The sequence below is a fragment of the Salvelinus namaycush genome, chromosome 2, assembly GCF_016432855.1.
Source record: "Salvelinus namaycush isolate Seneca chromosome 2, SaNama_1.0, whole genome shotgun sequence".
Classification (NCBI taxonomy): Eukaryota; Metazoa; Chordata; class Actinopteri; order Salmoniformes; family Salmonidae; genus Salvelinus; species Salvelinus namaycush.
This window is the reverse complement of record NC_052308.1, coordinates 72,686,652-72,701,910: the sequence shown is the minus strand read 5'-3', so window position 1 is coordinate 72,701,910 and position 15,259 is coordinate 72,686,652. Positions and strand designations below refer to the sequence as shown.

General features: G+C 44.6%; 1 pseudogene; it reads left to right on the top strand.

The window, feature by feature from the left end:
* The first annotated feature begins 5,027 nt into the window (after positions 1–5,027).
* LOC120023387 lies at positions 5,028–14,025 on the top strand (annotated as a pseudogene).
* The last annotated feature ends 1,234 nt before the right edge of the window (positions 14,026–15,259 follow it).

Below are 15,259 nucleotides of genomic sequence, written 5' to 3'. Positions count from 1 at the left end.
CCAAATGGCACCCTATTCCCTAGTGCGCTATTTTTGGCCAGGGCCATTGGGCTCTGGGCAAATGTAGTGCACCATGTAGGGGAAAGGATTCTATTTGTGATGGAGCCTTCATCTGTAGATGTGGGGGAAGGAAGCTGCAAGACAACTGCATAGCGTGCAGGGGCTTGATCTGAAGTATGACTAAATGAATAGTCGAGACTGATAAGGACTTGACAGAGGCTAGAGGGGTTCATTTATGCAGAGAGAGAAGCACATAGGCTAGTAGAGGTTAATGAATGTCATCACACCAGAGATGGATTTTATGAATTATCAATCATCATGCATGCCCATTGCCCACATCATGTTCCCCAAGCGTTGCCAATTATGGCATGCAGTAGGGCCTAATCACTGTATAGGCCACCGTCAATCAGAAAAGGCCTGTCACAGATCAAGCTCATCCTAATTGCGGTGGGAGAGAAGTGGGGGTTCTCAGAAGTGTTCATAGGGTGGGGAGTTGTGACTTGCCCCAGGCAAAACTCTGGACCTTTGGCTCCAAATCAGATTCCGCTTTAGGCTAATATTCAGTTTTACAGTCTTGTATGCAATATTTTTGCTTGTAGAGTATTCACACAACACTGTCTGTATCCCAGTAAGCACTACTTTAGGCTCGTTCTTGTCTTTGCATACAGTATATAGGCTATCGTTCCCTTTCAGGGACAGCGTTTGATAAAAGAGAGAAAGAGAGGTTGATAAATGAAAGAGAAAGAGGCTGATACAATTAATTCACCAGAGAATCAACAAGAGGGGACAACCGTGCAACCCTCATCCGCACCTTTGTTTTTTGTCTTTTCTCAGCCTTCTCTTCTTACCATCCATCCCTCGCTTCACTCCTACTGACCAGCTGCCTTCCTTTCTCTCTCTCTCTCTCTTTCTCCTCCATCCCCTCCCCTCCACCCAATCCCACAGCCACTCGCTCGGTCCCCCAGGTAAACCCTAGACGTCCTGGGCACACCCCAGCTAGGCAAGGCCCAGGATCGGTTTACGGCCTAACTGAAAAGGCCCTTTTAAAACTGCAAGTACATTGCTCTCCACTTTGAACAAAGACCCAGAGAGTCAAGGGAGCCTTTTAGCAGGCTCCCTTGATACAGCTTTGTATCTCGGCCCCAATCTATACAGAGGACCAAGGATGCATCCCAAATGGCACCCTATTACCTATAGGACCCCTGGTAAAAAGTAGTGCACTAAATAGAGAATAGGGTGCCATTTGGGATGCAGACGGACTGTGTTCAAGTGTGGCTTTTTATTGGAGATACATAAAAGAGGTTTATCCTACAAGTCCTTTACCATAGAAATGAATAAAGAACTCTTTATACACTCTTAAAAATTTGGCAAAGATGTCATTTTTATGAATTAGACAATGCACTTACTGCACTGTAGGCTACAGAGTCACATTCACCTCCCATACACTACAAATGGTCGGATACCCATGACGCCAATTTACAGTAATGTGTAAATGTATAAGACTAAGCTATGGATGGGCTCCCATCCTATATAGCCATTTAGGTCAAGCCAGGCAATTCAAAGATCTGCACAAATTAACTGATTAATTACACAACCATTCAAATAACGAAAAGCTTCATTTCTTGTTTAAGTGCAGTGCACCTTCGGGGCTAGTAGGGCCATCAAATACCTCCATCACTCAAGGGAGACATGGTCATCTGACCCTGAATACAGAGCAATGAGGCTGGGCTGAAGTCGAGCGCTAAGCCCCTGTAGCATGGAGGGAACCACTCAGCAGGGGGGTACTTAGAGGGTAGATAGAGTGAAAGAGAGAGCTAAGCGAGAGGGGGGTTAGGTCAAATCTTTAGTACCTGACAATCCACCTCTTCACCTCCAACCCTCCACCTGAACGCACACACACACACACACACACACACACACACACACACACACACACACACACACACACACACACACACACACACACACACACACACACACACACACACACACACACACACACACACACACACACACACTATCTTGTCCGTCACATGATCCTCCAACGTTATGTGTGTATGTAGGTGTGTGTATCACATTACATTAAGGTAAGACCACATGCCTGAACAGGTGACCTATATGACTGGGTACCTGAACAGGTGACCTATATGACTGGATACCTGAACAGGTGACCTATATGATTGGATACCTGAACAGGGGACCTATATGACTGGATACCTGAACAGGTGACCTATATGATTGGATACCTGAACAGGTGACCTATATGACTGGATATCTGAACAGGTGACCTATATGGCTGGATAACTGAACAGGTGACCAATATGATTGGATACCTGAACAAGTGACCTATATGACTGGATACCTGAACTATATGACTGGATACCTGAACAGGTGACCTATATGACTGGATACCTGAACAGGTGACCTATATGACTGGATACCTGAACAGGTGACCTATATGACTGGATACCTGAACAGGTGACCTATATGACTGGATACCTGAACAGGTGACCTATATGACTGGATACCTGAACAGGTGACCTATATGACTGGATACCTGAACAGGTGACCTATATGACTGGATACCTGAACAGGTGACCTATATGACTGGGTACCTGAACAAGTGACCTATATGACTGGATACCTGAACAGGTGACCTATATGACTGGGTACCTGAACAGGTGACCTATATGACTGGATACCTGAACAGGTGACCTATATGACTGGGTACCTGAACAGGTGACCTATATGACTGGGTACCTGAACAGGTGACCTATATGACTGGGTACCTGAACAAGTGACCTATATGACTGGATACCTGAACAAGTGACCTATATGACTGGGTACCTGAACAGGTGACCTATATGACTGGGTACCTGAACAGGTGACCTATATGACTGGGTACCTGAACAGGTGACCTATATGACTGGGTACCTGAACAAGTGACCTATATGACTGGATACCTGAACAAGTGACCTATATGACTGGATACCTGAACTATATGACTGGGTACCTGAACAGGTGACCTATATGACTGGGTACCTGAACAAGTGACCTATGTGACTGGATACCTGAACTATATGACTGGGTACCTGAACAAGTGACCTATATGACTGGGTACCTGAACAGGTGACCTATATGACTGGGTTAGAGTCCAGTGGATTTTCAGTTCAAAGTAGCTGCTCCTTGATAGCTGGGGGTAAAATAAGTTCACATTATTCTAGACACTGGAGCATTCAGATGATTAAGTACAGGCCTTCACCCATGGTCAGACTGCAAATCAATTATATTAAGGCTTGTTTTTCATCCTCTTCACTGCTACCCATCATATATCATCATTAAGAACACCAAGAGATTGTCTATGGACAGTAACACACACACACACACACACACACACACACACACACACACACACACACACACACACACACACACACACACACACACACACACACACACACACACACACACACACACACACACACACTAATAAGTGACTGGGTGTTGATAACAAGTCTCTTCTCTTACAGTAATCTGAATTGACAGCACTTGGTTCACGTGAATTTAATTATAATCCAAGTTAAATTGCCTAATGGTAATTGACAAGTTAATTTGTAATTCTGTGTCTTTCCGAGATCTTACAGAAGATGGCAGTATAGTACAATAATTTAGAAAAAAAAGAGAGTCAGCGAGAAAGAGAGAGTGTGTGCATGTGTGTGTGCATGTTTGTTTGAGAGAGCGAGAGAGAGAGAAAATGCTTTGCGAGGCACTCTCCGGAACCAAGATACACTAAGGCTCAATACAGTCCTTAATTCTACTGTAAATGAGACACTCACTTACTCACACACACATACAGTACAAGACACATGTTTATCTAGTGTGAGCATGTCTGTTCCTAAACCAATCGAATTGACCGATCCTGCTAGTTGACAGCCTATCCCCTGGGGTGTCTTTGACACGTCCACTTGATGACATGGTTCTTAGATCAATAACCAATAACATGCCAATCACCAATCAACCCTCCGGTTAGAAAAACACTCCACAGTGACTAAAACCACATGAATGGATGGATCTACAATCATCCCTTCATCCTTCCATCCTTCCATCCCTCCGTTCCTGATGAGAAGTGAATTGAAAGAGGAGAGATGTGGAATGACTTGAATAATTTACAGTGCTTGGCCAACTCTGTTCGAGGTTTAGAATTCCCATGTCCACTGGAAGTTCAAAAGGTCATAGCCACAATTACATAATACATGTAGTCTATTGCTCAACCAGCAACAGCTACAAAATGACTAGCCTATTTGGGCAAACAGACTGCTATTTATTGTTTCATTCAACCCCCTTACATAAAAGGGCAGACCAGACAAGCTTTATTTAAAAAAGTGTTTTACAAGAGAGATAAGATCAGTGAATGTATTATCTTTGTAAACAATAAAAGTGAGGCCTGTGCGTGATTGTTTAAGGATCTGGGTGTAGCTGGTGAAGAGGAGTCAGGCGCAGGACAGCAGAGATGAGTAACACAAGAAACCAAATACATGAAGTAATACCAAGCCCACAAACATCGGACCGAACTTACAATAAAACAATCACGCACAAAAACCATGGGGAAAACAGAGGGTTAAATAATGAACATGTAATTGGGGAATTGAAACCAGGTGTGTAAAACAAAGACAAAACAAATGGAAAATGAAAAGTGAATTGGCGATGGCTAGAAGGCCGGTGACGTTGACCGCCGAATGCCGCCCGAACAAGAAGAGGGGCCGACTTCAGCGGAAGTCGTGACAACCGTAGAGTTACAACAGGACAATGCAACTGTACAAAGGTTAACTGAAGAAGCCTACTCTCATTAACTCGTAAACTAAAACTTGACACGGTTTACGTGACTTCACTTATAAAATCTAATCTAATTCTTAGAAAACGTCCTCAGTCACCTTCCCTCACTCTCCTTTTCCTATTGACCACAATTCGTTTCAGCTGTTTTTCCCCTTATCATCCGTTTTCCGTTACCGTTTTTTTTGTTTTGTTAAATGGCTCAACAAGAGTATAAGCGTCTCGGTGAGCAGTTGTTTACGTATAAAGGCCAGGTGTTTCCCGTGGCTGACACGCAGGAATTAACCACGGAATATATCGACAGCTTGGAACACTTTGAGATCAAGGACAGTGATGTTTTCCTTGTCACTTTCCCCAAATAAGGTAAGTAAATGATTGAAAAGTATTACTTTCACACTGACAGTAGCTACAGAGGTATAATAAACATGACTGGTGCTTGAACATCTATGACAAATTGAGTAGGTTGTAATTAAAGCATGAATAAGCCAACGTTCGCAGTAAACACATTAACAACTGACTTTCAGCATTCTGATAGGGAAGATATATGGCGCTTACACAAATGATGATTGGCTGAAAGAAATTGACAATAAGAAGATTGTGGGAGCTGTTTTGATTGACTTCAGTGCAGCTTTTGACATGATCAATCATAGTCGGCTGCTGAAAAACATGTGTTATGGCTTTACATCCCCTGCTTTATAGTGGTTCGAGAGTTACCTGTCTAACAGAACAGAGAGGGTGTTCTTTAATGGAAGCCTCTCCAACATGATCCAGGTAGAGTCGGGCATTCCCCACAAGACATGCCACCAGGGGTCTCTTCACAGTCTCTAAGTCCAGAACAGACTCTGGGAAAGGCACAGTACTATATAGAGCCATGAATACATGAACTACACCTTATGGGACAATGCGGAATGTGAAGAGACACACACAGGCACACACAAGCTAACACGCACTCTACACACAAGTACATTGTGATGTGGATATATTGTGGTATTATAAATGTTGCAGTGTAGATATGTAGTGGTAGAGTAGTGGTGTAATAATGTGTTTGTTGTATTATGTAGTTTTATTTGTTTTAAATTGGGATCTAAATGCCTTAATCTTGTTTGGACCCCTGGAAGAGTAGCTGCTGCCAAGACAGCAGCTAATGGGGATCCTTAATACATACAACAAAAATTATAATAATATAACTATTTGTGGTAGGCTATTTCATCTCAAACATATTGGTTAAAGTTTGCCTTGCTTTGACAACACCCTTTTCTCTCTCTCTCTCTTTCTCTCTCTCTCTCATTCTCGCTCTCTCCTCTCTTTCTCTCGCTCTCTCCTCTCTTTCTCTCTATCTCTCTCTCTCTCTCTCTTAATCTCCCTCCTTCTCTATCTCTCTCTCTCTCTCTCTTTCTTCCTCTCTCATTCTCGCTCTCTCCTCTCTTTCTCTCTATATCTCAATCTCTCCTTCTCTCTCCCCCCTCTCCTTCTCACTCTCTTTCTCTTGCTCTCTTTCTTCCTCTCTCTCAGCTCTATATTGCCCATTGTCTTTAGACCAGCAGGTCTGCTCTCTCACTCTGAAGGATTGAGGAGCCCATATGTTCCTCCAGCATGGCATCTGAGGTTTGAGTTAGGAACAAGAGGTTACCTCTGAGCCACAGGGAATAGCAGGAACACTGTATAATCAAGTGCAGCGCTGGTTCATACAGGGAACCCTTGTATTGGCTTCATACAGGGAACCCTTGTATTGGCTTCATACAGGGAACCCTTGTATTGGCTTCATACAGGGAACCCTTGTATTGGGTTCATACAGGGAACCCTTGTACTGGCTTCAGCGGTGCATCAGCGACGTCGCATCAATCATATTCTACAAACACGTCCTACCTTAATATGGCAGTCTACTTAGCTGATCAGTTTTACTCACTCATGCTCTGCTGCCTCTACTGCTGTTGGGTGCTGGATAGCATTTGCTAGCACCGACCACCACCCCACCACCACCTGTTAGGTTCTGGGTTTCCTTCCTTCCTGTAACCTATCTACTAAATGGTTCAACAAATACGTGGCGTTTCCTGTCTGAACTATGACTACTCTTAAGAGATATATGGCCTATATTTATCTGTGCTATAACCTGTTGTGATTATAATGTACAGTTCTTGCCCTTAGGCCACATAGCTCTTGAGAGTAGCCATGTACCTGTCTAGTTATTGGTCTGATAACCTAATTATAAACTGGTTGATTCCAGCCCTGAATGCTGATTGGCTGACAGCCGTGGTATATCAGACAATATGACAAAACATGTATTTTTATAATAACATTGGTAACCAGTTTATAATAGCAATAGGGCATCTCAGGGGTTTGTGATATATGGCCAATATACCACGGCTAAGTATTGCATTGTGCCTAAGAACAGTCCTTAGCCGTGGTATATTGGCCAGCAGATAGCCTAGTGGTTAGAGCGCTGGGCCAGTCACCGGAAGGTTGCTAGATCAAATCCCCGAGCTGACAAGGTAAAACTCTGTTGTTCTGCCCCTGAACACGGCAGTTAACACTCTGTTCCTAAGCTGTCATTGTAAATAATAATATGTTCTTAAGTTACATAGAAAATAAATATGCCACATTATCTTAACTATAATATACTGTACATGGCTACAGTATATAGCCTAGTTAACTGTGTTACCTGTAAGGTCAGTGTACTATTGGACAAAGGGATGGTACCTTGGACAGCAGCCTTATTGACAGAACCTGGGATTCTTTTCTCCCTCTCTTTATTTTTTTGGGGACAAACTATATTCACCTTCACTGCCACCTTTCTCTCTCACTCTCTTGCTCTCTCTCTCTCCCTCTCCCTCCCCTTCCTCTCCCAGGTACAGTATGGACCCAGCGTATCATCACCCTGATGTTTGAGGATGATTTCCCAGAGGAGGCTAACCAGATCACCTTTGTGAAGATGCCATGGCTGGAGATCCTGGAGAAGGGGAAGACCTACACCCAGAGGCCCTCTCCACGCCTCTTCTGCTCCCATCTACACCAGCATCTTATGCCCAAGGGCCTGCAGAAGAAGAAGGCCAAAGTGAGTGGGGTTAGATGGTTACACATACAGCATTATGCCTTCAGTGAGTGGGTTTAAATGGTAGTGAGTGGGGTTAGATGGTAGTGAGTGGGGTTAGATGGTAGTGAGTGGGGTTAGATGGTAGTGAGTGGGGTTAGATGGTAGTGAGTGGGGTTAGATGGTTACACATACAGCATTATGCCTTCAGTGAATGGGTTTAAATGGTAGTGAGTGGGGTTAGATGGTAGTGAGTGGGGTTAGATGGTAGTGAGTGGGGTTAGATGGCAGTGAGTGGGGTTAGATGGTAGTGAGTGGGGTTAGGTGGTAGTGAGTGGGGTTAGATGGTAGTGAGTGGGGTTAGATGGTAGTGAGTGGTAGTGAGTGGGGTTAGATGGTAGTGAGTGGGGTTAGGTGGTAGTGAGTGGGGTTAGATGGTAGTGAGTGGGGTTAGATGGTAGTGAGTGGTAGTGAGTGGTAGTGAGTGGGGTTAGGTGGTAGTGAGTGGGGTTAGGTGGTAGTGAGTGGGGTCAGATGGTAGTGAGTGGGGTTAGATGGTAGTGAGTGCGGTTAGATGGTAGTGAGTGGGGTTAGATGGTAGTGTGTGGGGTTAGATGGTAGTGAGTGACGTTAGACGGTAGTGAGTGGGGTTAGATGGTAGTGAGTGGGGTTAGATGGTAGTGGGTGGGGTTAGATGGCAGTGAGTGGGGTTAGATGGTAGTGAGTGGGGTTAGATGGTAGTGAGTGGGGTTAGATGGCAGTGAGTGGGGTTAGATGGTAGTGAGTGGGGTTAGATGGTAGTGAGTGGGGTTAGATGGTAGTGAGTGACGTTAGACGGTAGTGGGTGGGGGTAGATGGTAGTGGGTGGGGTTAGATGGTAGTGAGTGGGGTTAGATGGCAGTGAGTGGGGTTAGATGGTTACACATACAGTACTATGCCTTCAGTCAGACAGGCACAGCAGTGAGGGGGAAATCTAGAGAAATACACATACTTACAATGTACAAACATCTGCAGGGACGTACTCTCTTAACACACTACACTGTTAACCCTATATCACCCCTATCTCCTTCATACACACTACACACTGTTAATCCTATATCACCCCTATCTCCTTCATACACACTACACACTGTTAACCCTATATCACACCTGTTTCCTCCATACACACTGTTAACTCTATATCACTCCTGTCTCTCCATACACACTGTTAACCCTATATCACCCTGTCTCTCCATATACACTGTTAACCCTATATCACCCTGTCTCTCCATACACACTGTTAACCCTATATCACCCTGTCTCTCCATACACACTGTTAACGCTATATCACCCTGTCTCTCCATACACACTGTTAACCCTATAGCACCCTGTCTCTCCATACACACTGTTAACCCTATATCACCCTGTCTCTCCATTCACACTGTTAACCCTATATCACCCTGTCTCTCCATATACACTGTTAACCCTATATCACCCTGTCTCTCCATACACACTGTTAACCCTATATCACCCTGTCTCTCCATACACACTGTTAACGCTATATCACCCTGTCTCTCCATACACACTGTTAACCCTATAGCACCCTGTCTCTCCATACACACTGTTAACCCTATATCACCCTGTCTCTCCATTCACACTGTTAACCCTATATCACCCTGTCTCTCCATACACACTGTTAACCCTATATCACCCTGTCTCTCCATACACACTGCTAACCCTATATCACCCCTCTCTCTCCATACACACTGTTAACCCTATATCACCCCTGTCTTCTCCATACACACTGTTAACCCTATATCACCCCTGTCTTCTCCATACACACTGTTAACCCTATATCACCCCTCTCTCTCCATACACACTGTTAACCCTATATCACCCCTCTCTCTCCATACACACTGTTGACCCTGTATCACCTCTGTTTCCTCCATACACACTGTTAACTCTATATCACCCCTGTCTTCTCCATACAGACTGTTAACCCTATATTACCCCTGTCTCCTCCATACACACTGTTAACCCTATATCACCCTGTCTTCTCCATACACACTGTTAACCCTGTATCACCTCTGTTTCCTCCATACACACTGTTAACCCTATATCACCCTGTCTCTCCATACACACTGTTAACCCTATATCAACTCTGTTTCCTCCATACACACTGTTAACTCTATATCACTCCTGTCTCTCCATACACACTGTTAACCCTGTCTCTCCATACACAATGTTAACCCTATATCACCCTGTCTCTCCATACACACTGTTAACTCTATATCACCCTGTCTCTCCATACACACTGTTAACCCTGTCTCTCCATACACAATGTTAACCCTATATCACCCTGTCTCTCCATACACACTGTTAACCCTGTCTCTCCATACACAATGTTAACCCTATATCACCCTGTCTCTCCATACACAATGTTAACCCTATATCACCCTGTCTCTCCATACACACTGTTAACCCTGTCTTTCCATACACAATGTTAACCCTATATCACCCTGTCTCTCCATACACACTGTTAACCCTGTCTCTCCATACACACTGTTAACCCTATATCACCCTGTCTCTCCATACACAATGTTAACCTTATATCACCCTGTCTCTCCATACACACTGTTAACCCTATATCACCCCTGTCTCTCCATACACACTGTTAACTCTATATCACTCCTGTCTCTCCATACACAATGTTAACCCTATATCACCCTGTCTCTCCATACACAATGTTAACCCTATATCCCCCTGTCTCTCCATACACACTGTTAACCCTATATCACCCTGTCTCTTCATACACACTGTTAACCCTATATCACCCTGTCTCTCCATACACACTGTTAACCCTATATCACCCTATCTCTCCATACACACTGTTAACCCTATATCGCCCTGTCTCTCCATACACTGTTAACCCTATATCACCCTGTCTCTCCATACACACTGTTAACCCTATATCACCCTGTCTCTCCATACACACTGCTAACCCTATATCACCCCTGTCTTCTCCATACACACTGTTAACCCTATATCACCCCGTCTCTCCATACACACTGCTAACCCTATATCACCCCGGTCTCCTCCATACACACTGTTAACCCTATATCACCCCTGTCTCCTCCATACACACTGTTAACCCTATATCACCCTGTCTCTCCATACACACTGCTAACTCTATATCACCCTCTCTCTCCATACACACTGTTAACTCTATATCACCCCTGTCTCCTCCATACACACTGTTAACCCTATATCACCCTGTCTCTCCATACACACTGTTAACCCTATATCACCCTGTCTCTCCATACACACTACACACTGTTAACCCTATATCACCCCTGTCTCTCCATACACACTGTTAACCCTATATCACCCTGTCTTCTCCATACACACTGTTAACCCTATATCACCCCTGTCTTCTCCATACACACTGTTAACCCTATATCACCCCTCTCTCTCCATACACACTGTTAACCCTATATCACCCCTCTCTCTCCATACACACTGTTAACCCTATATCACCCCTGTCTTCTCCATACACACTGTTAAGCCTATATCACCCCTGTCTCCTCCATACACACTGTTAACCCTAAAGCACCCTGTCTCTCCATACACACTGTTAATCCTATATCACCCCTGTCTCTCCATACACACTGTTAACCCTATATCACTACTGTCTCTCCATACACACTGTTAACCCTATATCACTAATGTCTCTCCATACACACTGTTAACCCTATATCACCCTGTCTCTCCATACACACTGTTAACCCTATATCACCCTGTCTCTCCATACACACTGCTAACCCTATATCACCCTGTCTCTCCATACACACTGCTAACCCTATATCACCCTGTCTCTCCATACACACTGCTAACCCTATATCACTAATGTCTCTCCATACACACTGTTAACCCTATATCACCCTGTCTCTCTATACACACTGTTAACCCTATATCACCCTGTCTCTCCATACACACTGCTAACCCTATATCACCCTGTCTCTCCATACACACTGCTAACCCTATATCACTACTGTCTCTCCATACACACTGTTAACCCTATATCACTACTGTCTCTCCATACACACTGTTAACCCTATATCACTACTGTCTCTCCATACACACTGTTAACCCTATATCACTACTGTCTCTCCATACACACTGTTAACCCTATATCACCCCTGTTTCCTCCATACACACTGTTAACCCTATATCACCCTGTCTCCTCCATACACACTGTTAACCCTATATCACCCCTGTCTCCTCCATACACACTGTTAACCCTATATCACCCCTGTCACCTCCATACACACTTTTAACCCTGTATCACCTCTGTTTCCTCCATACACACTGTTAACCCTATATCACCTCTGTTTCCTCCATACACACTGTTAACTCTATATCACTCCTGTCTCTCCATACACACTGTTAACCCTATATCACCCTGTCTCTCCATACACACTGTTAACCCTATATCACCCTGTCTCTCCATACACACTGTTAACCCTATAGCACCCTGTCTCTCCATACACACTGTTAACCCTATATCACCCTGTCTCTCCATTCACACTGTTAACCCTATATCACCCTGTCTCTCCATACACACTGTTAACCCTATATCACCCTGTCTCTCCATACACACTGTTAACCCTATATCACCCTGTCTCTCCATACACACTGCTAACCCTATATCACCCTGTCTCTCCATACACACTGTTAACCCTATATCACCCTGTCTCTCCATACACACTGTTAACCCTATATCACCCCTGTCACCTCCATACACACTTTTAACCCTGTATCACCTCTGTTTCCTCCATACACACTGTTAACCCTATATCACCTCTGTTTCCTCCATACACACTGTTAACTCTATATCACTCCTGTCTCTCCATACACACTGTTAACCCTATATCACCCTGTCTCTCCATACACACTGTTAACCCTATATCACCCTGTCTCTCCATACACACTGTTAACCCTATAGCACCCTGTCTCTCCATACACACTGCTAACCCTATATCACTACTGTCTCTCCATACACACTGTTAACCCTATATCACCCCTGTCTCTCCATACACACTGTTAACCCTATATCACCCCTGTCTCTCCATACACACTGTTAACCCTATATCACCCCTGTTTCCTCCATACACACTGTGTGGTGGAATCATTGTAATCAAAGGGAGAAACTTTTAGATTTCTTCAAAACAATCAAGCTGTATTATTTAATTAGTGCAGTGATGGAGCTGGTCAGGAGCTGGTCAGTAATCAACCCTGGAGGTGATCACTGAACTCAACCAGCTGGTTTGAGCCACAGCATTTTATAGCAAAGTCCATCCTCCAGTCTACATGACAAACAAAACACATACTCTCTCTCCAACACACACACATTGTCTCTCTCAAACACACATACACACATTCTCTCTCTCTCTCTCACACACACACACTCTCTCTCTCTCTCTCTCTCTCTCTCTCTCTCTCTCTCTCTCTCTCTCTCTCTCTCTCTCTCTCTCTCTCTCTCTCTCTCACACACACACACACGCACGCGCACACACACACACACACATTCTCTCTCTCTCTCTCACGCACACGCACACGGACGCACGCACACACACACACACACATACTCTCTCTCACACACACACACATACTCTCTCTCTCACACACACACACACGCACGCGCACGCACACACACACACACATACTCTCTCTCACACACATGCACACGCACGCACACACACACACACATACTCTCTCTCTCCAACACACACACAAACTGTTCAATTTAGTTCCACAAATATCCTACTCTTTTAATAATTTTAATAAAAATGAAATATATTCATTTAATTAAAAGACTCATGCAAATATAATCGGTATAATATACTTCATTATATTAAAATGGAATATTGTAGTAACTTGTGTTTGTGTCTGTTATTATTGTAGACTATAGGTTATTATTCGTTTTTTATGGGGAATTACTGTATTATAAGTAATAATCTGTAGTATTGTGCGTTTATTATGGTGAACTAGGTAGTTGAAGTCATACGGTAAAGGGAGACGGGTTGACGTCAGGGTTTGTATTTACATGGATCCCTAAAACGCTTTCTGATGTAGTCTACTCTCGTAATTAGCTCCCGTATGGAATGGATGACATATCGGAAGCCTAGGCTATTCCTGTAAGACCTGAGCCGCAACCGCTCCCCGTCACATACACAAACAACCAACCGGGAATCACCGGGAATCAGGGAGTGCCTTTTTTGGTTTCTTTTCTTTTACGGAGAAATAGTCTACAGAGGCTCGAGAGGGAGAACATACGAAAACTCCTTACCGATATGGCAGAGGCGAATATCTCGGTAACAGAGAGACAATTCAGGTGCCCTATTTGCCTGGATATCTTAAAGGATCCGGTGTCCATTCCGTGCGGACACACCTACTGCATGGCATGCATGAACTGTTATTGGGACCAAACCGACCTTGGTCACTACAGTTGTCCGCAATGTCGAGAAGAGTTCATACCTCGACCGGTGCTACGGCGGAACACGGTGCTACATGAGGTAGTGGACAAACTCAAACTGAACGAACTGGCTACGGCGCCGGAGTTGTATCTAGGCGGCGTAGGGGACGTTCCGTGCGACTTCTGCCCGGTTCAGAACAAACTGAAAGCGCTCAAGTCATGTCTGGTGTGCTTGGCGTCTTTCTGCGAGCTCCACGTCTTGCCGCACCGCGACGTGGGGACGTTGCGGCGGCATAAACTTGTTGCCGCGGTGGAGAGCTTGGCGGAGAGGCTGTGCGCGCAGCACCGTTTGGGCCTGGAGCAGGGCGGCGACGGGGGCGATGCGGTGGAGTGGAGCGGCGACTGTTTGCTGTGCGAGTCTAACCAAGAGGAACTGCACAGCATCGACGAGCAAAGGGCGCGGAAACAGGTAGTAATCATAATCATAATACATGGGACTTATATAGCGCTTTTCAAGGACCTTTACAATTTTGCAACGCCTACTCATCACTCTGGTGATTAAAACTGATTAAAAACAAAGTTGTTTCCTAAAAACACTTGTTGATCTTTCCACCTAGGAGTACAAACTGTTAGCCTGGTCCCAGACGTGTTTGTGCTCTTGCCAACTCCATTACACATTGCCAAGCCGAACATTGTTGGCATGACAATGAGAGACAACGAGTTGGCACCCTAGTTGAAATGTCTATTGTTGGCACAAAACATGTCTGTACCCTGCAGGCTAACAAGCTACCACTATCCCTAACAACTGAATAGAGGATAAATAGCTATGCAATATGGCAGCCTATGAATATGATTGATTGTGACAGATGACATCCCTCTGCACCAGTTTGATGCAGGTTAGTTACGTCACTGGGAAACACCCCGCTGTGCCCCCTCTGCTGTGGGCA